This window comes from Hemitrygon akajei, chromosome 6 (assembly GCF_048418815.1).
Source record: "Hemitrygon akajei chromosome 6, sHemAka1.3, whole genome shotgun sequence".
NCBI classification, from domain to species: Eukaryota; Metazoa; Chordata; class Chondrichthyes; order Myliobatiformes; family Dasyatidae; genus Hemitrygon; species Hemitrygon akajei.
In genome coordinates this window covers 149,041,818-149,069,269 of record NC_133129.1, presented here as the reverse complement: position 1 = coordinate 149,069,269, position 27,452 = coordinate 149,041,818, and the positions used below count along the sequence as shown (strand labels likewise).

The following is a 27,452-nucleotide window of genomic DNA, read 5'->3' as shown; positions in this document are numbered from 1 at the left end:
CTTATACTACCGTTTTCCCAACCACAGTACTGCAAACCTTTTGTATTTCTAAGTGAGGTGGTTTAAAACGCAATTGTTTTTGTTCCGCTAGTTCTCTGTAAAAGTTACAGTAGTAAATTCTGAGGCTGGTGCTTTTAGGTGTATAAAATATCAGCAGCCGGATCACAGAAACCGAAATGCTTCAATCTTTTTAATTTCCTATCACGGTTCATAAAGAAACAACTGAAGCTAGTTCTGTCCTTGTGTTTTCTCTTCCCAGATCAGTTGCTGGCTGGCGCTTGCCCGGTTGCTACGGAGATGAAATTGACACAATTAACACAATTACTTTCCAATCCTCTTGCATTTAAAAATCCGTTTCCGACTCTCCTCCCTTACCACTGTACATACCCTTCACATCTAAACAAAATGCTGAGACGAGCGTGTGTTAAAACACTTATTTTCCATCTATAAAATGCTACCTTAATGCATCATCATAAACTCTGTACTAAAATGATTGGGCTTAATCTGTGACTTGTCAGACGTCTGTTTTCCTACTGGTTCGAGCGAAGTAAACCGACACTTAACTCTTTAAAGTCTGAACAACTTGGTGCGTGTAAAGGACGGGAAGGGGGTGGTAAATAATACTTGTCCCGTGACACTGTTCTCCCCCTCCTCAAACCACTTCTCCCCCTTAAATTTCAAGGGCAGCGGAAGGCGGCTAGCCTCCTTGAACGTATTTGTTCATGATGGAGTTAAAGCTATTTGTACTGGAGTATGTCTGAGGTTAAACCAGTGAAAATGCAGGGTAGATTGCTTTGTTTCCCTAAGTGGTAATTGATGAAAACCATAACACATGACAAGTTTAGTCAGCAATATTAAATCCTGTTTCTCTAAAATGGACCATGTACCAAGTCAACTGTAAATTTCCTGCTTTGGATGTCTGTCTTACTAAAAGTTTTCTGTATGATTCATGATTTGGATTGCCTTTAACAGATATTGGCTATGCATTATGGTAAATGTACAAAGGCGATACAAATGGCATTAGTAAAAGAGGATACACAGGACCATATAATGCAGTCAATACTGCATTAACTACTGAAGCCCAATTACACTGCACCGTGAGTGGCTTTTAGTAGCATTAGGACTTCCAGAAGAGTGTGATCACCTGCTGTTTATTGCCTAAAAGCTTCACCCTTTATTTGCTGGGTTCTACCAGTCGCTGTGAGTAATAGCTGAGAATTTTTCATCTTGCTCTTACCTGGAGAACTCGTGGACTAGATACCCTATGTTTTCCTTTATTAATAATTTTTGCAAATGGATCTATTTTTAAGTCTTATTAGAAATCCCTGTCCCTATTTTTGGATGCTACTTTGGTTTTGTCTTGTACCTGTAATAAGCCATTATATTTGCCTATAGTCTGGACTAACTTCCGCAGTATGCCGAGTCTGTGGTAAAGGTGGAACTAACTGGCCATGAGTTACATTGAGGAAGTACAACAGTGATCCCAAATGTCCTTTTATCCTCCACTAACTGCAAAATATGCCACATTTAATGGATGAATTAGCAAGAACATGTATTATTTTTTGGAATGGTTTTGATGAAGCCTTAAGTCTGAAAAGTACTGTACTTGATCCAAGTATCAGTTTTAAGAATGTGCTTTAATCATGATTCAATTTGAACCTGGATTCACATAAATGATCTTTAAGAATGTGTAATGAAGACTTGCAGGAATGTTTGTATTTGAGTAATTTTGATAGTAATGTATTTGGAAAATGTTAAGGGATTGTTCATATTTTTAATAACATACAGATCTGCAGTGTTTTCCAGTTGAGTATAATTTAGCATGTTATCTTTATGATACAAGTATTGTATCTGACTGTAGTCCTTTTCTTTCCCCACTGGATACTTAAGTTCTGCAGCTGAATAAGTAGTTGGTAGTTTATTTTAAAGTGCACTTGTCTGTCTTCCAATTGTACTTATAATAGCTATAACCAAAAAGTGATCTTTGATTTGAAGCATGAGATTCTGATATTGTACATGCAAACACAGATTGTTAAAGCTTAAAGTGGAGGGTATTTTGCAGGCAATTTCTTCAAAATGGATAGCTTACAATATGATTTAATGGGGTTGTCTTGGTTCTGACACTGGCTGCATTGTTTTGTAGTACACACCTAATGTGTGGTGTATGATGGTGCTGATGTGTTATTTAAAATGATTAGAGCAAGTTAATTTGTTGGTCAATAAGTGTTTAAATTTTTTTTTCAATGCTTTCTCACATTTGAGCTATTTTAACATCTTGCATCATATTCCAAAAAGGTAGCCAGGCTTTATATGGGCTTGCATTCCACACGTTAAATGTTTTGTTAGTTCCTTTAGTGTAAAATACTTTGCCCTAGTTGAGCTTTAAAGTTGGATATTGATTGGCACAGGTCTTGGATTTATTAGTTGACATTGACTTCCAAATAATGCAATATACACAAATATTTTCAGTCTCATTTGATGAAGCAATGTTATTTGGTACCCTAAGGTTATTTTAATTAAACTTCAGTTTACTACGTATAACCTAAGGTTTTAAACTTGAATCAATTTGATACATTTGGTTTATAATAAACTTGACTACATCACTTTGTAGATTACTAGATTGTTTATGAATATTCCCTTTTGGAAAGATCAAATAAAATCTGAACATACTAAGCTAGTCTGATCTGCAAATAGCTCTAATGTTCATAAAATACCTGCTTAAAACCTTTGCAAATGTTAATATACTCCCCAAGATTGACTATTGTAGCGCAAAATGGGCTGCGGTGTGCTTTATGTATTTTTTAAGAATTTCTTTATTTGCGTTGCCATTGTGATCCTTTCACCTAATGTTATAGGCAGTTATGATCCTGTCAATTATCCTAGAGCTCCTACAGTTTGCCTAACTTAAGATGCATTGCAAGACTAAAATCTGTAGTTGGAAATTACAAATTTTCCTCCAATATTTTTGTAAACCTCAGGCTGCAAAAAAAAGTTACTTTGAAGAATATATTTGGTGTCCTGGCCAATGTTTACCTATTTCTTGGTAAAGGTTACTAAGTCATTCTTGGAAAATTGTAGTGGATGAATTGTAGCTATTTCGTGCACAGGCAACACTTAACCTAAATGTCTCGGTTGCTTTCTCTGAAAGGGAGAGGTTTACAAATGCAAGTTTCTTTTACCACTCTATGCTACCTTGGGATTTTAAATTTATAAAGCTTTTGAAGCAAGATTAATTCCTATTGAACCACAAGTATCAAAGACATTAGAGATCATATTCGTTTTGTAGTCTAGGGTGAAATTGGAATCATTGTTCTAAATATTTGAATTTGATATGCATGGAACTGCTATTTCCCCAGAACAACTCCTTCAAATTTGGATTACCTTTTGCTCACAATGCTTGTGTAAAGTTATTTTTCAAGGAACTAAAGGACTGGTTAAATTAAGTTTATTTTGAAAATGCATGTTAAGCCTTAAATGGATATGATCTAATTTGTGGCACGAGAAAGTATGTAGAAAGTCAAAAGCAGCCAATTTGTGGAAAATTAATCTTTTGGCTTTTTCAATTTCAGAATGGATCCTCTGCAAAAGGACAGTTCCTTTATTGTGTAATCAAGTGATTTTACTGTCTCTAAGAAACATGTAATGTAATGTGGCAATAGGTAAGCGGGTAAAAGAAAACAAAATCATCCTGTTATTCGTCAATGATACTGAAGTATCCAGTTTTATGCTTTGTAGGAAGTGAGAATGGTGACAGTGTGTAGATTGTGCATGGTGGATCTTAAAATTATAATGTCAAATGGTTTTAACTAAAATGCTACCGAATTGCAGCAATGCTATCTGAAGGGCAATCATAACTTGACATGGACTCAGCTGATTTTTAACTTTGTATTAAAATTCTATTCAGAATTTGAACTTCCTAAGCAAAGATTACTTAAACTTGGTACTTTTCCCAGTGGGAGTGAATAAAGAAAGATAAGCAGCTTGGAAAGTGGTGTTGAAGAGGTTGAAAAGCAAGAAAACCTTAATTGATTCTTTCAGTACATTTACAATTTGGGCAGGTGAGATGTGGATTTGCATGCTTCCTGTCCAGCTATGTGATATTTGGTCATGGAAGGTAAAACTTGTAATTCAAATTGTTAGTTGCATGTGTCATGCAAGAGGCATTTGGATAGATGGGGAATTTAAATACAAGTTTCCATTGGTTGAATGGGTTAAGTATGGCTCAAAGGTTGTTATGGGAGAAGTGGGTTTGAATTTGTGGAAATTCTTAAGCACTGATTTTGCAGATGCTGGAAATCCAGAGCAACACAATGCTGGAGGAACTCGGCATGTTAGGTAGCATCTATGGTAATGAGTAGCCTTTCAGGCTGAGATGGAAAAAGGGAGTGGGACAATGCTGAGACCAGGGTTCTGGTGAATCACATAACCAGAGAAGATCTAGCTGAAGCTTAGCATCGAAGGATGTACATCGTATCAAAAAGACAGGCAGGTGGGCATGGGTTGGGCTGGTTCTGTGGTTTGGAAAAAAATTCTTAACAGAAATAACATACTGTAGGATCAGAAGATGTAGAATCCTTCAGGGTAGAGTTTTAAAAACTGCAAGGGTTTTAAAAAAAAACCAACAAAAAAAACTCCCTAATGGGAGTTGTGTACTGGCCTCAACTGTAGACAAGATATAGGGTACAAGTTACAAAAGGAGATAGAAAAGACATTTACAAACAACAGCATTATAGTAGTCCTGAGCAAATTCAATATAGAGTAGATTATCAAGTCAGGTGCTAAATCTCAAGAGAAGGAATTTGTCGAATGCCTATGCGATGGCTTTTTAGAGTAGCTTGTAGTTGAACCCACTTGGGAAAAGTTAATTCTGCATTGGGTGTTATTAATGAACCAGATTTAACTGGGAGTTTAAGGTGAAGGAACCCTTATGTGACAATGATCATATGTTGGGATTCACCCTGCAGTTTGAAAGGGAGAAGCTGAAGTCAGATGTGTTGGAGTAAAGAGTTCTACAAAGGCATGAGAGAAGATAGCCAGTGAATTTGAAGGGGGCACTAAGAGGAATGATGGTAGAACAGCAATGGCTGTAGTTTCTAAGAGTAATTCACAAGAAGCAGGATCTGTTTATCCCAAAGAAACATTCTGAATAGAGGGTGAGTCGACAGTGGCTGACAAGGGAAGTTAAGATAGCATAAAAACAAAAGGGCATACGATAAAAGCAAAAATTAGTGAGAAGTTGAAGGATTGGGAAGCTTTTAAAAACCAACAAAAGGCAACCAAAATAAAAGCAATAAGGAGAGAAGATGAAATATGGTAACCTAGCAAATATGAGGATTAAGAAGGTTTTTTCAGATACATGGAGTAAAAGCAACAGGGGACATCAATCACAGGAAAATGACACGAGTGGTAGTAATGGGGATCAAAGAAACGGCAAATGAGTTAAGTATTTTGTGTCACTCTTCACTGTGGAAGGCATCAACACTATGCTGAGGTCTTGAGAGTTGGTGTAGAAATAAATGCTGCTGCTATTACTAAGGAGAAGGTGCTTGGGAAGGTGAAAGTCCTAAAGATAAATTACCCAGATGTAATAGAATGCACTCTAGGTTTCTGAAATGGGTAGCTAAAGAGATTCTGGAGGTGTTAATATTTCTGGAAGGACTACTAGATATTTGAATGTTTCCTCAGAACTGGGAAATCACAAATGTCACTCTAAGGAGGGAGGCAAAAGACAGGCAATTATAGACAGGTTAGGCTGACATCAGTGATTGGCAAGATGTTGGAGTCCATTCTAAAGGATGTTTTGGGGTACTTGGAAGCATATGGTAAGATAAGCCAAACTCAGCACAGTTTTTTGAGAAGAAAATCTTGCCTGACAAATCTGTTGGAATTCTTAAGAAAGTAACTGGCATGATAAATAAGGAGTTGGTGAATGTTGTCTACCTGGATTTTCAGAAGCCCCTTAAGTTGTTACATGTGAGGCTGCTAAACAAGCTGAGATCCTATAGTATTACAGAAAAGACATAGACAGCAGATTATCAGAGTGTGAAGATTAGAAATAAAGTAGGACTTTTCTGGTTGGGTGCCAATGACTAATGTTATGCAGGGGTCAGTGTTGAGTCCACTACTTGCATTATGCTAATGAACTGGATAATGGAATTGGTGGCTTTGGCCAAATTTGCAGATGATACAAAGCTGGGTGGAGTGGCAAGTAGTGTTGAGGGAGCAAGGAGTCAGCAGAAGGTCTTAGATAGATTTGGAGAATGGGCAAAGAGGCAGGTGGGATACAGTGCAGGAATGTATGGTAATGCATTTTGGGGAAGGAATAAAGGCAAAGATTATTTTATGCAGGAAGTGATTTTAAAAATTGGAGGTGCAAAGGGATTTGGGAGTCCTAGTGTAGGATTCCCTAGTGTTTACTCAACAGGGAAGACATACAATGTGTGCAATCCTTTTGAGTAGAATATAAGAGCAAGGACACGTTTATAGAGCTAAGGTTTTGTAAGGCTTGGCTTTATTTGTCATGCAGATAGTGACATGCAGTGAAATGTGTCATTTGCTTCAGATCAGCAAGGATTGTGTTGGGTAGCCTGCAAAGTGTTGCCACGCTTCCAGCACCAAAATACCATGCCAACAATTCACTAACCTTAACCCAGATGTCCTCAGAATGTGGGTGGAAATCAGAGTATCTGGAGGAAAACAGCATGGTCACAGGGAGAATGTACAAGCTTGTGGGAATTAAATACCAATCTTACAGCTAATGCAGTAAAGTGATTGTACTAAATGAGACTGGAATTGAGGAAAATCAAACAAGATTGAATGGTGAACACAATGGTTTAATTCTGTTCCACATTTATTGACCTAATAACCTGGGTCCACAGCTTCTGATTGGTGAGTGAACTGTGCAGATATAGTGACCGAGCTTTTGGTCACCTTGGTTTGGCTCTGTATATATCATGTTTGTGTGGAGTAAGAAACTATTGGCAAGCAATGTCCACATGTTACTTTGCATAATCTATAATATTTCAGAGCAACTTGTTCTTGTTGATAATGGTAACCGAAACTAATAATGATCTGCATTAAACTAGCCCAGTATAGTAGTGGTCAATTTTTCCTAGCTATTGATAACATATCCTAATTTGTATGCTACACACAAAATGCAAGAGAAACTCATCAGGCCAGGCTGCATCTATGGAAAAGAGTACAGTTAACATTTCGGGCTGAGACCCTTCAGCAGGACTTTTTCCCCCCTAGATGCTGACTGTTCTTGACTGATGGTGATTGAGATTTTACCAAGCACTTTTGAAGCTGCACTCCAATATGTCTTTGTCCCCTTAAGAATTGAGGAAACATTGCAAAGTGTCAACATTGGAAGTACTTTCTCCTGTTTTTTTAAAAAAACTTAAAAGGGTGTGCAATGTTTTGGTCACAGGTTTGTAATGGGAGTGTTTCTGTATTTCATACTTCACTTTCAATGACCACAAGTCCCCTCTAAGAATGCATTTAGGGTCATGTTCTGCTATCTTTTTCCAGTAAGCATCTGTATATTGAAAGCTTTATGGCGGTCAATATGTTTTGGGTATTGCTTCATATTTGGAATTAAACCTGATATGCAAAAGCAGGAATAACAAATCAAAATTTCTTTAATTCCTCATTGAGGAAAATGTATTGCTCGCTTCTGCACTGTTATTAAAGACTGGAGTGGGCATTGAGCCCCTATGACTGAATGTGGCGTGTATTGTAGCAGTAGTTTCCTATTTTCCCCACATTCTAAACTAAAAATCTCTCATAATCAGATCACTACATGAACAATTTGGTGAAATTTCATGCCCCTGTTTCATGTCCTTGAGTAGGTAAACCAAATCAATACACTTATTCATGTACTCTCACATCAGGGCCTTAGAAACAAGTCCCTATCCTTGACCTTTAAGAGGATTTGTGTAACATTTGTCTTCCAATTTACTTGGTATACCTACACATTTCCAGTGATGTACAAAGGCATTGGGTTCCTCTGAATATAAACATCTTTTAATATTGCTATTTAAAATGAAACTGTACATTTTTGTAGTACAGTGGGAGATTTCATTTCTCTACAATATGTTCCATCTGTCATATCCTTGCCTGTTCATTTAACCTGTATCTCGAAGTCCCTCTGCATCTGGTTCATAGCCCACACTGCCACACAGATCTGTACAAATCTTGAAACTGTTTAACATCGGATTCCGCGCGGTTAAATCATAGATTGAAGATTTTTGGGTCCCAGTTGTCAGTTGAGGTGCCCTATTGGTCTCCAACCTGAAAAGAACCCATTATTTATTGCAAATTTTGTTCATTAACCTTTGATCTAAGTCAGTATAGCATTCCATGCATTTGAAAACTATTTGTATAGCATTTTACTAAAGACTTTCTAAAATTTGAATACAGTAATTAGTTTTCATTCCACTAATTAAACTCATTCAATAGTTCTGAACATTTCCCTTCATTAATTCCTTTTCATGCTGCCCAATCCTATTTGCTAAATGCATTAATTCTAGCAGTTTTTAAACTATTGTCAAGCTAACTGGTTTCTACCTCACTTTTGCCAGCCTCCAATCTGTAATTTTGGGAGATGACCAAATGTACAAAGATTTGCTGAGGGTCACCAGATATGGGAGATTTCTCCCATTTAAAGTTTTTTTTAAAAAAACTATAATTATTATCCCCCCGCATTTTGGAAATAGTTGAGAACTGTAGGCCAAGAGGTGGTTTCTTTTTTTAACAGCGTCAAATTGTCTCTACAATTCCTCTTCTCCCCACCCCCCCCCCCCCCACACACAATGTTGCTTGACCTGCTGAGTTCCACCAGTAGGTTGTTGCTCCAGTATTGACCATCTCTTGTCTTTCCTGCCAAGTCTGATGCAATTGGTCTGCAAGTTCCTTGTTTCCAGTAAATTCAGTTTCAATCCAGGGGTTCCAGATTAATTTATTTGTATATCTCTAGGAACTATTGCTTGCTAGACTATTTCTGTATCAATGACTTAACCTGTGTTATTTTCTTCTCAATCATAAGGCGTACTGTGCTTTTTGCTATATTAAGCACTCCTATTTGATACTAGCCATTTCAATGACGTTGCTGCAAGAATTGTGTGGTTACACATGGGATTCCTGTGTTTTCTCCCAAATCATGTCATTAAACTTTGTTCTACGACCTGAACTTGTCTTTTTTTAAAAAAAAAAGCCAGTAGTCTTGATTCCCAACATCTTTACCCATAAGTAGCGTTTGTGTGATCCAGCTACTAAAGCTGCTGCTTCAGCTCCAGTGAGCTGGGCTCATCTTGGCTGGGAGCTTGCGTGTGACCGTTTCCTGTGGGTGCTTCGGTTTTCTCCCCACATCCTGAAGATGTGTGGGCTGATTAATTGAAGAATATAACTTGTCCCTAGTGTATGTAAATAGTAGAATCTGGCAGAGTTGGGAATGTGGGGAATTATTGTGGATGAGTTCTTGACCACTGGTTAGTGGGCCAAGAGGCTTATTTCCATGCTGTAATCGGTATTCATCCTTTTAAAAGATTAATACAATGGGAATATAGTTTATTCAGTAATTAAAGGAACATTAATTCCTCTTGAAGTGTTACCGTTCGGTTGCAGTTTCATTTTTATTGGGCTTGGAGGAATGGCTGGCTAGATTCAGTATAACTGGTCTTGCTTTCATGCAAATGTTTTCTGCAATGCATTGAGTGCTTGCAATATTTTAAGATAGAATTTTTAAACTGGACTTTAACTGGCTGCTTGGCCAGGACTTTGTTGGAATTTGGCAACCTTTGCACTTCATCCTCTAGGGAGATCCCATTTAAGCAATCAAGGACCTGATGCCTGTCTGGTTTTGCTGGCAGAGATTGCACTTTCCAACATAAAGTGGAATTTCACCACATTATACCTGCCATTCCACCCTGAAACCAATGTAGCTGTGCGACATGGCTATTTCCAGCTTATCCTGGACACTGACCTGTGGGACTTGTCTCTGAATGGCTGAACGCTGGCAGTTCTGGTGCAACTACTGACCAGTCAGCATGATTTGGGTCAATAACTGTAGGCTGCGATGTTATCCTATAGAGCATCTAGCTCTTCAATTGGGGCACAAGATGACTTAAATGGTATCCACTAGTTATATTTCATGTTGCTTCCATTTCTTATTGTCCCAGATTTTATTCTGGACTAGCTTATCCCCAATCACCCCTTACTGGTTCAATGGGTGAATATCTTCTGCATCTGATCATCTAGTAAGATGTGGCAGAACTTGGGGGGCTGTGGATGCTCAGCCCCCAGAATGCCTTTTCAACAGTTGAAAGATGTTAGCTAATGTGCTTAGATTTTAAAAACGGGCTTTCATTCCAAAATGTATACTAGCCCTTGGCAGAAAGTTGTATAGATGCAGGATGTATCAGGATCCTGAACTGTGCTGATGCTATCGGGTCAAATATCAAGAGTTATTGGTCTGATTAGTGTGCTTGCTAAAGTCAACAGCTATTGATTCTTGCAGCAACTCTGCATTATCAAACAAATGACCAAGATGAGATTTTGTGAATCCATGAGTTTGCATTGGAATTCTTTCTTCTGTCAAGGTGAATATTAGGCTTTGCTTGAAGATCTATTAAGATTTTTTACCTTTTTTAATTGTACAGAATGGAATGTACAAATCTGTTGCGAAAGACTGTCCTTTCATTTGGAGCAACTGTATCATACGAAACCTGACAGGTGGTAAGTTGCTCCTAAGCAGACACTGAAATGTTCAGATGTTGAAATTCTTTGCTTTGAGGTTCCTGTGGATTTTTTTCAAGCCAAGACATTGGGATCAAATGAGCCGAATGTCAGTCAAATGCACTGGCATCCAGTGATGAAGTGTTTTGTGAGATTGGTGATGAAACATCTCACCTCCTGCCTGAGAAGCTCCTTGGATCTGCTCCAGTTTGCCTACTGAAGGAACAAGTCCACAGCAGATGCCATCTCATTGGTTTTTCACTAAACCCCGGAGCATCTGGACAAGAAAGATACATACACCAGGATGCTCTTTATTGCCTACAATTTGGCATTCAGTACCATCATCCCCTCAAAACTAAACAATAAGCTTCAAGACCTTGGCTCAATACCTCCTTGTGCAATTGGATTCTCTTTCCCCATGTACAGACCCCAGTCAGTTTAGATTGGCAATATCTCCATGATCTCCATCAATGCAGGTGTGCTACAGGCAATCGTGGCTGCGTGGTTAAGTACAGCTCCAGTGCTATATTGAAGTTTGCTGACAACACCAATGTTAAAGAACAAATCAAATATGATGAGTCAAAATATAGGAGTGAGATTGAAAAATCTGGCTGTGATACCACAGAAACAACTTGCACTGTCAACAAGAAGGAGCTGATTATTGACTTCAGGAGGAAACCAGAGGTTCAGGAGCCAGTCTTCATCAAAGGATCTGAAGTGGAGAAGGTCTGCAACTTTAAATTCCTTGGTGGTATTTCAGAGGACTTGTGTTCTTGGCCCAGCATGCAAGTGCAATTACAAAAAATTACACAGCAGTGCCTCGACTTGTAGGAGTTTGAGGATTTGGCATGACATCAAAATCTTAAATTTCTATAGATGTGTAGTGGAACTATATTGACTGGCTGCATCACAGCCTGGTATGCAAATGCCTACAAGAGGTAGTGGATGCAGCCCAGTCCATCACAGGTTAAGCCCTCCCCTCCACTGAGCAATTCTACATGAAACATTGTTGCAGGAAATCAGCATCTATCATTAAAGACCCCTACCACCCAAAATATGCTCTCCTTGTATTGCTACCATCAGGAAGAAGATACAGGCACCTCAGGACTTGCCACCAGGTTCAGGAACAACCAACAGCTTCTTGAACCAAATTGGGATAACTTTCAACTTGCCCTGTCACTAAACTGTTCCCACAACCTACAGACTCATTTTCAAGAACTCCATCTCTTGCTCTCTACTATGTATTTATTATTTTTTTGTACTTGCAGCTTGTCTTTTGTACACTGAACACCCAAGTTGGGGACTTTCATTGATTCTATTATGGATTTAATGAGGATGTCTGCAAGAAAATTAATCTCAGGATTATATATGGTGACATGCATGTTCTTTAATAAATTTAACTTTGAGTTATGATCTTTGAATGCCATATTGGTAATTTGAGCCCTTCAATAGTCCCTATAATTGCATCCTACAATTGTCAATCTCAATTATACAATTCCTAAACATCTTTCAAAGCAATCCCTCTTTTAAAACTAGAAGTAACTCGTAGCTCTTTTTCTAATTTCTTGATTGCTGGTGAATTGGAAACTAATGTTAAAGCTGAAATTAAAATTGTATTGAAGTACAAATTTCAAAGTACATTTATTGAAGAATGTATACTTTTATACAACCATGGAATGCAGTTGGCAACTCTTCATTGAAAAGTACTTGCAGAGAAAAAGGCGGGATGGAGAGAATAATGGAAGACTCAAGTACTGGCTAAAGGAGTGAAGGCTTGTTGCGTATCTGGGGAAGGAAATGAGCAAATCCTGACTAGAAGGGAGGACTGTTTCAACTGAGACACAAATAAGTCTGAAAGCTGAGCACCTCAAACTTCGCTTCACTGCCACCACAGATACTGACGGACGCAGCATTTTTTTTAAAAAAAACTGTCATTGAATTAACGGATTCTGTCTGTAATTTTCCAGTCCCTTTTTGAAGTGCAGTGTGTCTGGTGAATGAGAAGCTGCATTTTGTTTTGAGACTTGCATCTGATGCGTGTACAACAGTCTACACAATCCTATGGCATGTTGGACAGAACAACTGACTGTGCTGTTTGTAAACAATAGGGTTCAAAGTGACACCAATAAACATATGAAAAGCACTACATGTTGCAAACTTAATACCCAGCCAACTTCAAAGCCACCCAGCTATTTCTGTAATCAACGGTTGGGAAGCAATAATTACTAAGTTGGGAGCTCTGCAATCAGCACCCTTAAGATCAGTACTCTCTTTGTAGCCAGATATGGGGGGGGGGAGAGAGTCGGATCTCCAAACCATAAGACATAACAGAATTAGGCCGTTTGGCCCATCGTAGTTGCTCCGCCATTCCATCATGGCTGATTTATTATCCCCCTCAAACTCATTCCCCTGCCTTCTCCCTGTAACCTTTAATGCCCTGACAAATCCAGAAACTATCCACCTCTGCTTTAAATTTAATTGACTAGACCTTCACAAACATCCATGGCAATGAATTCCAGATTTGCCATCCTCTGACAAAATAAATTTTTCCTTAGTTTTAAATGGATATATCTCAATTCTGAGGCTGTGCCCTCTGGTCCTAGACTCGCCGCTATAGGAAGCATCCTCTCCACATCCACTATCTAGATCTTCTGTATTCATTGAGATCCCCCTCATTCTTCCAAACTCTAGTAAATTCAGGCCCAGAGCCATCAAATGCTCATGTAAAACCCTTTCAATCCTGGGGTCATTCTCGTGCATCTCCTCTAGACCACCTCTAATGCCAGCACATCTTTTAGAGGATTCCTGTGTCCCTTTGAACCCGTTCTTTGAATTTTCCATGCCTTGATTTCTTCTATCAAAGTGTTTGACCATGCACATCCCTACACTATTTCCATCTGCCACCTTGTCCATTCCCCCAATCTGTCAAAGCCCTTCTGCAGGCACCTAGCTTTAACACTATTTGCTCCTCCACCTATCTTTGTATTGTTCTCAAACTTGCCCACAAAGCCATCAATTCATTCATGTATAACGTGCAAAGAAGCAGTTCCAGTAGACCTCTGCAGCACACTAGTCACCAGCAGCCAGCAAGAAAAGACCCCCTTTATTCCCACTCCATGCCTCCTTCATTTAATACCATAGCTCTTGTTAAGCAGACTCCTGTCAAAAGCCATCTGAAAATCAAAATCAACAATGTCCACTGACTCGCCTTTGTCCATCCTGTTGTTTCTTCAAAGAATGCCAAAATTTGTCAGGGAATATTGTCCTTTTTTTAAAAAAAAAACAACATACTGTCTTTGGCCTATTATTATGTGCCTCCAAGTACCCCAAAACCTGATCCTCAATGGACTCCAACATCTCAACCATTGAAGTCAGGCTAACTGGCCTATAATTTCACTACGGCTTCCCTCCCTCTTCAGAGGGGAACTATCGCAGTAAGCGTTCATCTTACCTGTACATTGATGGCTGCTCTCCCATGCTAGCTAAGGATTGGCTCATTTAAGGAGCATTGCAGCCCTTCCCACTAGCTGCTATTTGACTGATGGCACGGCACCAGTAGAGTTTAAATCTTGTGTGCTGTCCAGTTGCCATGGGCTGGGGAGTCGGTACCGTAGTAATAGTAAACTGTGGAGGTGTGCTGCAGTAAAGTGGGCCTGGGTGCATGATTAGATAAGTGTTTGCCACTGTATATTTAGTGTTTTTATCCTGCCACTTTAGGCACTCAAGATAGATAAGTAATTGTAACTGAGTAACTTGAAGGGTTTACTGAATGTTTAGCTCCTTACCAGTGGTGTGTCATCTGTCCCCACTCACCAAACCTGTGAACCTGATTTCACACGAGAAGAATGCCCCTAAAGTTGCCCTTGTCCTGGTACAGGGCCTGGATATGCAAACATCAAAGATTAGATGTTAAGGTTCTACCTCTCCAATGTTGTAAAGGTTGGAGCCCATCCTGGTTGCAGCAGAATGCTCTGTTCAGTTAAACGCTACTGCACCAGCTGTCCATAGTAGAAAGCTTGCTTTGGAACCATATCTGTGGCCTGTAATCAGTTGGGCAGTGGTCAGCACAATGTCTTGTCAATTTTCTGAATATTCATCATGAATCTCTTCAGTGGAGTACATAAACTAGCACCAAGTCTTAGCTGGTGCTAAGGTCTCCTCCCTGTCAGAACCTTGATGCACATCTGCAGCCTTAAACATGCTGTCCTCTGCACTTGAGGAAATCTCATCCTCTTAAATACTTGATCTGCAATGAAAACATCTTTCTTGTATTACTGGATATTATGAATATATTATAAAACATTCTTGGATTAAACTGATTTGACAAAGTAAACAAGTTGAGTTTATCAGTTATGGTGATTTACTGTCAGAAGCTTCATGTACTCTTTGTTACCTTTTGGCAGCTTCCTACCTTAGTAGTGATTTCGTGATTTATCCTTGACTATAGGAAGCTGCAATGTGATCTCTCAGTATCTAAAATCCACTTCTCGTGTACTACTTGTAAATCTCCATCGATTTTGATCTCTGGCTGCAATTCTGCTGTTGTCCAATTCTTGACAGGGAAGAGGTGATTTGAGGCTGTACTAGGTTGATTATAAAATTGAAATTGTATATTGGATTGAGACTTAAGATCCGATCTTGAAGCCTATGGGTTAAGTCGATTCAACTTGCTCATTGTGTAATAAAGCAGCTCTAACAAAGATGCAGCTTCTGAGGGTTGATGATAACCAGTGCACATTGTATCTTGACGTGTGATTTGTTGTAAAACTTATGATGCATATGCATGGGGGGCGGGGGAAGAGAAGTTGCAATTGCTTTCTACCCCTCATCCCAATTTTGTCAGTCTTTGCCAAGCAAATTAAGTCTCTTCAAACTCAACCTTGATCTGCAATCTCAATGTAATTGTAAACCAATAGCACTGGTACAGTATGCAGTAATAAAATTGCCCAAACTCTCTCCTATTGACCGGTGAGAAATTTATGCCTTGTCTAGTAGGGATGCATCGTGGTCTGAGGAACTGCAGTAGTAATGAGACATTTTGAAAGGCATCTTAATGTGATGTTAAATACAAGGGTGACGTTCTACATCTTCACTAGTTTGCCTTGGTTTGTACTTCAAAGGTTTGTTTCTGGCAGAATTTATTTATTCTGGCCACAAACAATTTGCTGAAAAATAGTGATTTATACAATATTTGGTTATAAACTTGTGATTTAATGGGCAGCTCTCTGATATGTACCAGAATGATTCTGGAATGTTGTAGGAAATTTTCAGTTAATGGAATGTAATATTTACTTTAAGCTTAGCAGTTGGTTTGGAGATGATTGGCAGTGAAAAGAGCAGTGGATCAAAATGGCAGTTTCACTGGTCTCTAAATGATTTGGCACAACTCTCAACGTTGGAGGAACTCAGCAGGTCAGGAAGCATCTGGGGGGGGGGAGGGGAGTGCAGGTAATGTTTCGGGCCAAGACCCTTCAGGACTGGAGGAAAAATTAGTAGATTTAAATGGAGGTGGGCATTACTAGAAGTTTGAGAAATTGATGTTAATGCCATCAAGGTTAGAGGCTACCCAGAATATAAAGTGTTATTCCTCCAACCTGAGAGTGACCTCTTGCAACAGAAGAGGAAGTTGTGGATTGACATATCGGAATGGGAAGTGGAATTAAAATGGGTGGCCACTGGAAGATGCAGCTGCTTCTGGCAGACAGCACAGGTGCTCAGCGAAACGGTCTTCCTACCTACATTGAGTCTTGCTGATATGCAGGAGGCAACACTGGATGCAGTATATGACCCCAACAGACTTGGGTGTAGTGTCACTTCATCTGGAAGGACTTTTTGGGGCCCTGAATTGTAGTGAGGGAGGAGGTGGAGCTCTTGATCCACTTGCAAGGATAAGTGCCAGGAGGGAAATGAGTGGGGAGAGATAAATGGACAAAGGGAGTCGTGTAGAGAGCAATCCCTGTGGAGCAGAAAGTTGAGGCGGGGGGTGTGAAAGATGCTTGGTGGGATGCCATTGGAGATGACAGAAGTTCTGGAGAATTATGTGCTGGACATGGCTGGGGTAGTAGGTGAGGAGAAATAGAACCCCATCCCTTGTAGGGTGACGGAGGGTGCACATGAAAGCAGATGCACGTGAAATAGAAGAGATGCGCCTGAGGGCAGCATTGCTGGTGGAGACAACACCTTGTATTTCGTCTGGACAGCCTCCAATCTGATGGCATGAACTTCGATTTCTCAAACTTCCGGTAATGGGCCCCTTTTTCTTCCATTCCCTTCTCCATCTCACCTTGCCTGCCATGAAATTCATTTGGTGCTCCTCCCTTTTCTTCCATTGCCTACTGTTCTCTCCTATTGGACTCTCCTTTCTCCACGCCTGAGTCTTTCACCAGTCAACTTCTATGCTCTTTACTTCATTTCTCCCCCTCCCAGTTTTACCTATCACCTTGTTTCTCTCTTCCCCTCCACCTTTTGTATCTACTCCATCTTTTTTCCTCCAGTTCTGCTACAGGGTCTCGGCTTGAAACGTCAACTGTACTTTTTTTTCCCATAGGTGCATCCTAGCCTGCTGAGTTCCTCCATGTGTGTTTGGGTTTCCAGCATCTGCACATTTTCTCTTTTGGTATAACTCTGGTTGTTTTGTTTTAAACCCATGCTCCTGATTAAATGACCTAAACTTTCAGTTAATTTAACTATTTCCAAGTTTATATAAGACACAAAAGCAGAACTAGGCCATTGAGTCTGCTCTGCCAGAAAATGGTCGATCCCATTTATCCCCCTCGGCCCCACTCCAGCCCCTTCTCCTTGTAAACCTTGCCATAGCCAATCAAGAACCTATCCACCTTCGCCTTAAATACACCAATGACGTGGCCTCCACAGCTGCCTGTGGTAACAAATTCACCACACTCCGGCTAAAGAAATTATCCATATCCACTTTAAATGGAAGCCCCTCTATCCTGAGCCTGTGTCCTAGACTTGCCCACCATGGGGAAACATCCTTTCCACATCTACTGTCTTGACCTTTCAACATTCAAAAGGTTTCAATGAGAAACCCCCTCATCCTTCTAAATTCCAGCAAATACAGATCCAGAGCCATCAAACTTTCCACATATGATAATCCTTTCATTCCTGGAATCATCCTTGTGAACCTCCTCCGGACCCTCTCCAATGCCAGCACATCTTTGAATAAGAAACCTAAAACTATTCATAATACTCAAGGTTGGGCCTCACCAGTGTCTTATAAAGCTTCAGCATCACATCCCTGCTCTTGTATTCTAGACCTCTGAAATGAATAACATTGCATCTGCCTTCCTCATCACTGAACTCGACCTGCAAGTTAACCTTTAGGGTGTTATGCACAAGGACCCCCAAGTCCCTTTGCATCTCAGATTTTTTGATTTTTTTTTTCAGATTTTCTTCCCATTTAGAAAATAGCCTGCACAATTATTCCTTCTACCAAAGTGCATGGCCATGCACTTTCCAGCATTTCATTTCAATTGCCTCTTGTCCATAAACCCTTCTGCAGCCTTCCTGTTCCCTCAATGTGACCTGCCCTTCCGCCCATCTCATCTGCAAACTTGGCAACAAAGCTTTCTATCATGCCTCCAAAACTAATTTGCTTGAACTAAAAATAAGCCCTGAAGATTTGAGGTAGGTCCATTGTTTTCCCCCATGCTCTTATTTGACCAAAGATGGTCAATCTGCTCTGGTTATTAAGCAGTTGAGCATTAGTGTCTGCCTGTTAGAAGGTAGATCTCATTCAAGCCTATTGAATTTTGAAAAGCCTAGATAGTGGGCATAGTGGAGAGGCTGTTGCCTACAGTGGGGTAGCTAGGACCAGAGGGGACAGCCTCAAAACAAGGACATCCCTTTAGAACAGATAGAAACAGAAAATCTACAGTGCATTTCAGCTCCCTTGGCTCAGCGTTATAACTTAGAGTTTAATCTACTCTAGAAGCTGCCTAGAATCTTGGTACCACGTAGCCTCTGCTTTTCTAAGCTCAATGCACCCATCTAAGTCTGTTAAGGCCCTATTGTATACGCCTCTACCACCTTCGGGGGCAGTACATTCCACACACTGACCCATCCTTGTACCTTAAAACGATGTCTCCACGTATTAGCCATTTCAACCACGGGAAAAGGCCTCTGGCTATACATACAATCAATGCCTCTCATCTACTTTTATAAGGTCACCTCTCGTCCTCTCACTCCAAGAAGAAAAGGCCAAGTTCACTCCATCTATTCTCATAAGGTATGCACTCCAATCCAGGCAACGTCCTTGTAAATCTCCTCTGCATATGGGGATTTTATTTAGCTAGAGGATGGTAAATCTGGAATTCACTGCCACAGGTGGCTGTGGAAGGCAAGTCATTGGGTATATTTAAAGCAGAGATTGATGGGTTATTAATTAAGGGTGTATAGGTTAAGGAGAAGAAAGCAGGAGAATAGGGTTGACGGATAGTAAATCAGCCATGATGGAATGGAGGAGCAGACTCTATGGGCCAAATGGTCTAATTCTGCTCCTGTGGCCTTTATCCCATGAATCCTTTGCAACTAACTTGATTTGTGATGTTACCAGGTGAACTGTTTAGCAAATTGGTTTTAGTCATATTACTTGAAGTGCAGTAAAAGCTTGCATAGTGTTCATGTAGATCAATTCATCACTGTATTGAGGTAAAACAAAAGTGCAGGATAGTTAGTTGCAGAGGTGTAGTGCATTTAAACAAAACGCAAGGTCAAAATGGGCTTGACCTCAATCTACCTCATCTTGTACCATTCAATAGACTTAACAGCAGGGTAAAAGCTATCCTTGAGGTAAGAAGGATAGAAGATGTAGTTTAACTTCAGTCATTGAACTGGGAAGAAATGCTGCCTCATGATGAAGCTATATATTGAAACCTTGTTAATATACTTGTGCGTGTGATGGGTAAAGAATGGGGTTAACTCTTTCCAATGCAGATATAACTGGCAATTTAAACTGTAATCATGCTGTGATATGTAATATTTAAATTCCTTTTGATTATAACAATTCTCAGCCTTGAATTGCCTATGCCTGTTCAGAATGAATGATGGGCACCATGGCATGAATAAATGATTTTCTTGGCACATTCCTTAGTAAAACTACAGCCAAAGGATGTTTGGTTTCTACAATGCCAGGACCATAACTCCTCCAATAGTCTGGAGTGCAATTTGGCATTTATTTTCATAATATCGTTCATTTAAACTTGAAGTATCATGCACAATTCAGTCGGTCCCCAGGTAGAGGGTTCTGTAAACAAAATACTGTAGACAGCATTTTATTGAACCTTATTCCAGCATGAAAGCTTGCATAGACACTTGTGAAAGCAGAATGCATTGGTGTGGAAAGGAAAACATGATAAAATTTGGACTCCCACATTTATTAGCAGGCCACCATTTTCCTGAAGGTGATCAGGTGTTGCATAGTGTGCTGTCACCTGCTAGAACCACCCAGAGAAGAAGGCGTCAGATAGCGTGCAGTCAAACAAATAATGGTCTTAGATGCTTCCCTTGTTGGGCATTGGTAATGTTGAATACTGCAAGTCAGGTTCATGGGTGAAATTGACAGAGCTGCGTGGTCTCGATTGTGCATGGGCCAAGCCCTCGTGCCTGCTGCAGCACCCAGGAGCAAGAGGCTGTGGTGGGGACTAGCACCTTCCGCTAACACTACTCTCCGGTGTTCTCTTGATGGAAGATGACTTGGATTGCGTTCATCTGCAGTTGCATGAACTGCTGCATGCTTGTCTTGCAGAAATGTGCCTTCAGGGCAGAATCCCATGCACCATCAATCTACGGGCCATTGGCACTCGGGGACTTGGGCTATATTATCTCTTCCTGCTATTGTAACTATAGGCACTAAATGTGCTGACTGTGTTGGCACTGTTCTGTACCTTGACCCTGGAGGAATGCTGTTTCCTTTGACTGGATACGTGTGTATGGCTGATTAACAATTAAGCTTGGCATTTGTTCCAATCCAGTCACTACAATTCTCGTGTGGCTTTGAGGTACAGGCACCATGCTATACCTTGGGTATTTAAGGCATCACTGTTCTTCGAGTAATCGGCCACCATTTTGCTGCTTTGATATGACCTTGGCTACGCAAGGTCTGTGGATCTTCAGGCAATCCTAATGTTTTGCCAGAAATTTGGCACACTCGTGTGTTTATTACTTTCTCTAGAAAGGGGAGATTCAGCCAAACTTCCCATTGCAAATGATGGATGTTAAAAGAAATCCTGTTAGTCTTTATGAAAGCTTCACTTCAAAATAAAACCTGAACATCACTTATTTTAATAACTCCGGCTGAGCGATGCTTTGCAAATGAAGCAAAACTTAATGTGCTTGTATTACTGTAATGGCACATAATGGTTGCCATGATTGTGCAGTGTTTAGTGTGACACTATTACAGTTCAACGTTAGAATTCAATTCTGTAGGGTGACCAGTGGGTTTCCTCCAACAGTCCAAAGATGTATCAGTAGGTTAATTGGTCATTGTACATTGCCTTGTAGTTAGGCTAGTATTTGAAAGGTGGGTCACAGCTCACTGGGCTGGGAAGGTCTGTGCAGAATCTCTAAATAAAATGTGTTCAATAAGCAAGGATTTTGCACATTTAAAATTGGCCATCTAGTAAAAGACTGCAATCATTGAAATTTACAATTTCAAGACATCATGGTTTCAGATGTCTAGAAGTGTAGATGCAATCGATCTGTAGTGAGGGTTACTCGTGACTGTATGGCCAGATTCAGCTCTAACTCAATCTACAAGTTTGCAGATGATAGCACTGTGGAGAACTGCATGTGTAGTGGGATGTACAGAAAGGGGATGGAGAGCCTAGTGCCATGATAGGAGCCTTTTCCTCAATGTCAACATGGAGCTAAAAGGGGGGAGGGGTAGAGCATGTTGTGCATGTTTCTGTCATCAAAGCTGTTGAGGTTGAGAGCTTCAAGTTCCTCGGTGTGAACTTCAGTAGCTTGGCTTTGGTTGCCCAATGTTGATGTTACAGCCAAGAATGTCTGTAATTTCTCAGCAGGCTAAAGAAATTCAGCGTATCCCTGATGCTTAACAACTTTGATACAACAGCGAAAGTGTCTGGGTACATAACAGCTTGGTATGGCAACTGCTGTTTAGGACCACAAGGAGTTGGACACAGATCAACACATTGCAGGAACAAGCTTCTCCTCTGGACTCCCTGTACTTCTCGCTGCCTCAGCTAGCAGAATCAGACTATTATTCCAGGCATTCTCTTCTGTCCAATGGGAGATGGTAGAAGATACAAAAGCCACACTATCAGGCTCAAAAATCGCTTCTATCCCACTGTTACAGATTTGTGAATTTATCTCATGCAATAAGATGGTTTCTTGGCATCACAATGTCTTGTTAACAATCTCGCACTTTTATTCACCTATTCACTTTTTGAAAGCTTTTACATTTCTGCATTGTTTTTCCTTTTACTAACTCAGTGCACTGTCTAGTGATTTGATCTGCATAAAAGTATGCAAGAGAAGTTTTTCACTATCGTGATACGTGTGATAATATACCAATATTTTGAACTCGCTGAACAGTTGCAGCTGCTGGATGAAAGTGATAAATGGTTTACTGAAGAAAAGTAACTTGCAGGGTTAGGAAGATGAAGACTGGAAAAACTGGAGTTGCAATTGACTAAGCAGTCATGTTAGACATTTTCTTCACCCACCACTTCTCACATCAACCAGGCCTGTAAAAGCGGAGACAGACTTCAATATGTTCTTTAGAAATTTGTAGTGAGGGAACAGATGAAGCTCGTGAATGTAGAGTGCAGCACAATCATCTGGGCCTTCGCCCACAAAGTTTTACTCGCTTATTCCACAATCCAACCTCCTCTACATGGCCCATACACTTTTTTTTCTTGCATCCATGTGTTTATTTAAAAGTCACTTAAATATCCCTGTTGTATCGGTCTCTACCACCCCATGCTGTTTGATCCAGGCACCCACCACTGTTTGAAAGCAAAACTCGTACCTCTATCTCCCCAAACTTTCCTCACTCACTTTTAAGCAGGTGCCCTCTAGTTTGGTTATTACCACCCTGAGAGGAATGTGCTGGCTGTGCACTTTATCTCCTTTCCTCCCCCGCCCCCCTCAAAATCTTGTACACCTATCAAGTTGCCTTTATCCTCTGCTCCGAAGAAAAGCTGTCAGGCAAAGCCTATCTGTGGTAACCTCTACTTTACAAAAAGACCACTCGACAACTTGACGGCCAAAAGAGCATCTTTATCTGGGACGGCAAATGATATTTACAATACAGAGGCTTCCAGGGACCTCGTGCGGCCTGGGTGGAGGAACTATATACAATGCATACTGGGAGTAAAAAGAGCGGAAGTAAAGACCCCGCCAACCCCGGATCCCACCTCTTGCTACCAACAGCTTCCTGACTAGCATTAACTTACTTTTAATAATACTCACATTACAACACTTCTCCCCCTTTAAAATCCAACATTCCCCAAATATGGGAAATAAAAACAGTGATATCATTAGCAACAGGTTACCAATACAAAAACACCCAAAAAAAATGGCAAATTCACCATTCAATCTAACAACAAAAGAAACTATCCAATCAAAGATTGTCTGTCAGGAGGTTTGTGAGGGCGCTGCGATCTACGCACTACCCCCGGTGTCCCAGCAGGCACCACTGGTGAGGACATTTTGGGTGGATCTGGTGTTGGGGACACGAGAGGGGTCTGTGTGAGAATGTCCATCCTCTTCAGGGGACTCTGCCCCCTCTGCCAGTGTGTCTTTCTCTAGCAAAGTCACTGGTGGAAATGCTTCTCCAGTAGTCTCTCACCATTGGAAACTCCATGGAACTGTCTACCTCTGAGCTGGAATCATGACGCAGGCGCACATGGTCCTGATGTCTGGAAAACACGCCCATCAGTCAGCTTAACAACATAGACTGGACCACTCTGCTTAAGAATAACACCAGGTAGCCATTGCTGATTGTTTCTCACATAGACATTGTCATCTGGTTCTAACTGTCTCTCGCACATGGTGATCATGTCCCTCCCTGCTTTCTCTCCACTTTTGCCTTCATGTCCAGGCACAGCAGGTCCAATCTTGACTTAGGCCTACGCCCCATCAGCATCTCTGCTGGAGTGCGTGCAGTTGTAGTCTGTGGCGTGAGGCGGTATTTAAACAGGAAACGTGAAAGCCGGGTACTAAGAGAATCCCCTGTCATCCACCTTCAGGCCTTCCTTCACTGAACAGTCTGTTCAGCTAAACTATTTGAGGCTGGGTGGAAAGGGGCCGTCCGAATGTGACGAATGCCATTCTGTTGCATGAACTCACCGAACAGCTCACTGGTGAACGTCGGGCCATTATCAGTGACCAGAGTGTCAGGTAACCCGTGGACTGCAAACACTTGCCTGAGTTTGTCTATGGTTGAGGGGGCTGTGTTGTTGCTCATGATGTGAGCTTCGATCCATTTGGAATGTGCATCTACCATTAAAAGAAACATCTGCCCCATAAAGGGGCCAGTAAAGTCCAAATGTGGCCTAGACCAGGGGTAGACTGGCCACTCCCATGGGTGCAAAGGAGCTGGTGGTGGCGTGTTCTGATTGGTCTGACATTGTGTGCATGATTTTACCTTGTTCTCCATATCCTGATCCATTCTTGGCCACCAGACGTAGGATCTTGCAAGGCTTTTCATTCGAGACACCCTGGGTGAGTCTCATGAATTTCCTCCACGATCTGTGAACAGCCTGGGGGAGGCACAATGACCCTCACCCCCCAGAAAATGCAACTATCCTGCAGACTCAGTTCGGTCTTGTGTTTGGCATAAGGCTCAGTTCCTCTCCTTCCACCACTCTGGGCCAACCTTGTAAAAGAAAAGTCTTGACTTGAGACAGGACTGGGTCTCTCTCTGTCCATTGCTTGATCTGGGTTGTGTTTACAGGTGTCACGGACAACCTCTCCAATGAAAACAGACTCTGGAGGCACGTATGTAATAACAGGCGTCTCAGGTAAAGGGAGTCGACTCAGCGCATCGGTGTTTGCATTATCCCCACCCGCTCTCTACACTATAGTATACTGGTAGGCTGACAATGTGAGAGCCCAACGCTGTAGCCTGGCTGAGGCTAGCAGTGGGATGCATCTAGTCTCCCTAAAAAGGCTTACCAGTGGTTTATGGTCCATATAAATTGTGAATGCACGTCCATAGAGGTACTGATGAAAAAGTTTGACAGCAAAAACAATGGCCAGACCTTTGTCTAGCTGGGAATATCCTTTCTCAGCAGCTGTTGGGGTACGTGAAGCAAAACCAATAGGCTTCTCTGAACGGTCCTCCATCACGTGTGAGAGAACTGCCCCGACTCCATAGGGTGAAGCGTTGCATGAAAGGATGATCTCCTTGTCTGGGTCATAGTGAACGAACAGCTTCGCTGAGTGCAGGAGTTCTTTCACTTCCTCCTGCTCTTCACCCCACTGCCACTTAGTGTCATTATGAAGCAGCTTATACAGTGGGGCCAAAACCTTTCAGAGGTCTGGAAGAAACTTGCCATAATAATTCACCATGCCCAAAAATGATCTGAGTTCAGTGATGCGCTTGGGGCCTCCTTGATAGCTCTCACTTTTTCCTCCACTGGGCAAAGCCCCTCGGCTGTAATCTTGTATCCCAGGTAGGTCATACTCGGAGCCAGGAACACACATTTTCTGTGTTTCAACCTCAGCCCTGCATCTGAGCGTCTCTTCAGCACCTGTTCTAAGTTAGCCAGATGCTCCCCCTCAGTGGCTCCCGTGGTCAAAATATCATCAAGATACACTGCTACATGCGGAATCCCCTGCAGTAAAAGAGTCCATTGTCCTTTGGAAAATGGTGTGGCTATACGCCACTCCAAACACCAGGCGATTTTATTTGAATAATCCCTTGTGTGTATTGATGGTGACGTACTCCTTTGAATCCTCGTTGAGCAGCAGCAGTTGGTAGGTGTGGCTCATGTCCAGCTTTGTGAACGGCTTACCCCCTGACAGGGTTGCAAACAGGTCATCCACCCGTGGCAATGGGTATTCCTCCAGCTTAGAGACCTGATTCACTGTAAGCTTGTAGTCCCCACATATCCTCACCGTTTTACCTGCCTTCAAAACTGGAGCAATGGGAGCCGCCCACCTTGAAAACTGGACGGGCTCAATGATGCCCAGCCCCTGTAAACATACCAGCTCTGCCTCGACTTTGCCTTTCATGGCATAGGGCACTGACCTAGGCTTAAAAAAATGTGGTGTGGCTTCAGGGTTGACAGAGTTTCACGGTCACTCCCTTCAGTGTGCCCAGCTTGTCCCTGAAAATGTCACTATACCGCTGCAGAATGTCCTCCGTCGTGCGTGCATACTTAATTTCATGCCAGTTGAGCTGGATTTTGAGAAGCTAATCGCAGCCCAAAAGACTGGGCCCACTGCCCTTAGCTATCACCAGCCTGGCTTCAGTCTTCTGGTCCCCGGCCGAAATATCCACATATAACACCCCTAAATGGGCTGCCCTTTATTGGTCCTGAGTTGGAGCTGATGGGAGGCAGGTTGGATCCCCATGTCCTCCTGTAGGTCTCTTCACTAATGACCAATGCCATCGCCCCTGAATCAATCTCGAATTTAGTGTCCTTTCCCTTGACAGTGACTGTGGCATAATATGGTTCAGTTGGTCCCTCATCCGTTTCCACCCCAAACATGTTGTAGGCACACGCTGCCTCTTCATCTGCTTCTCCTGGGGGATGTGTGGCTGCCTGAGTCTGTTGAGCTTTCCCCTACCCAGGCTTAACCTTACCCTTTAAACTCCTGCACTTTTTAACTAAATGTCCCTTCTTGCTACAAGCATGGCAGCCAGTATCTTTGAATTTATAAACATTTGCATAGTGTGTTCCTCCACACCGAAAACATTCCACCAGCTTTTCCTGTCTACCAGCCCCCCTCCTGACTTGGAGCTCTGCCGTCAAGTGCGCCCCCCCCCCCCCCAATATCCTTTCTGTATATCCTTGGCATTATTAGCAGCCAACTCCATGCCTTGAGCAATCTCTAGGGCCATCTTGAAAGTCAACGGTGCAATTTTCCCCCCAACAAATGGTGTTGTATGGCGGCATTATTAATGCCACATACTAATCTGTCACGGAGCATGTCATCCAACAGGGCTCCGAAATTGCAATGCTCCGATAGCTGCCGAAGCTCGGCCACAAAATCGCCCACAGACTGACCTGGCTTCCGGACATGGCTGTGAAACTTGAACAGTTGAACTATCACCGAAGGCTTCAGATTGTGTGGTTCCCCACGAGCTTGATCAGTTCATCATATGGAATTTCTCCTGGTTTCCACGGTGTAGCTAAGTTCCTTATCAGCTTGTATGTCCTTGCCCCACACACACTCAAGAGAATAGAATGCTTCTTAGCCTCTTCAGTAATTCCATTAGCACAGAAAAAGTGGCCCAACCTTTTCACATACTCCGGCCACTCCTCAATTTGCTCGTCGAACACACTGACCGTTCTGAACGTAGCCATCCGAACAGGAGGCTCCTCACCCGCTCACAGCTCCTGATCGAAAACGGGGCCGACCCATCCACAAAACCAGTTTACCTCGTCTCCAAAAATATGTGGTAACTTTACAAAAAGACCACTCGACAACTTGATGGCCAAAAGAGCATCTTTATCGGGGACGGCAAATGATATTTACAATACAGAGGCTTCCAGGTACCTCGTGCG

General features: G+C 41.7%; 1 protein-coding gene across 2 annotated transcripts in view; it reads left to right on the top strand.

Annotated features, from left to right (window-relative positions):
* The window catches only part of lmo1 (LIM domain only 1), a 46,735-nt gene that overhangs the window by 1,268 nt on the left and 18,015 nt on the right, over positions 1 to 27,452 (top strand). Inside the window, exon 1 of one of the 2 annotated variants that reach the window (XM_073049520.1) lies at positions 835 to 1,200. The exons of the other annotated variant lie outside the window; for it this stretch is intronic. The gene's annotated coding sequence lies outside the window, so the exon portion shown is untranslated. Of the gene's footprint in view, positions 1 to 834; positions 1,201 to 27,452 lie in introns of those variants that run through there. 2 annotated transcript variants of the gene reach the window in all.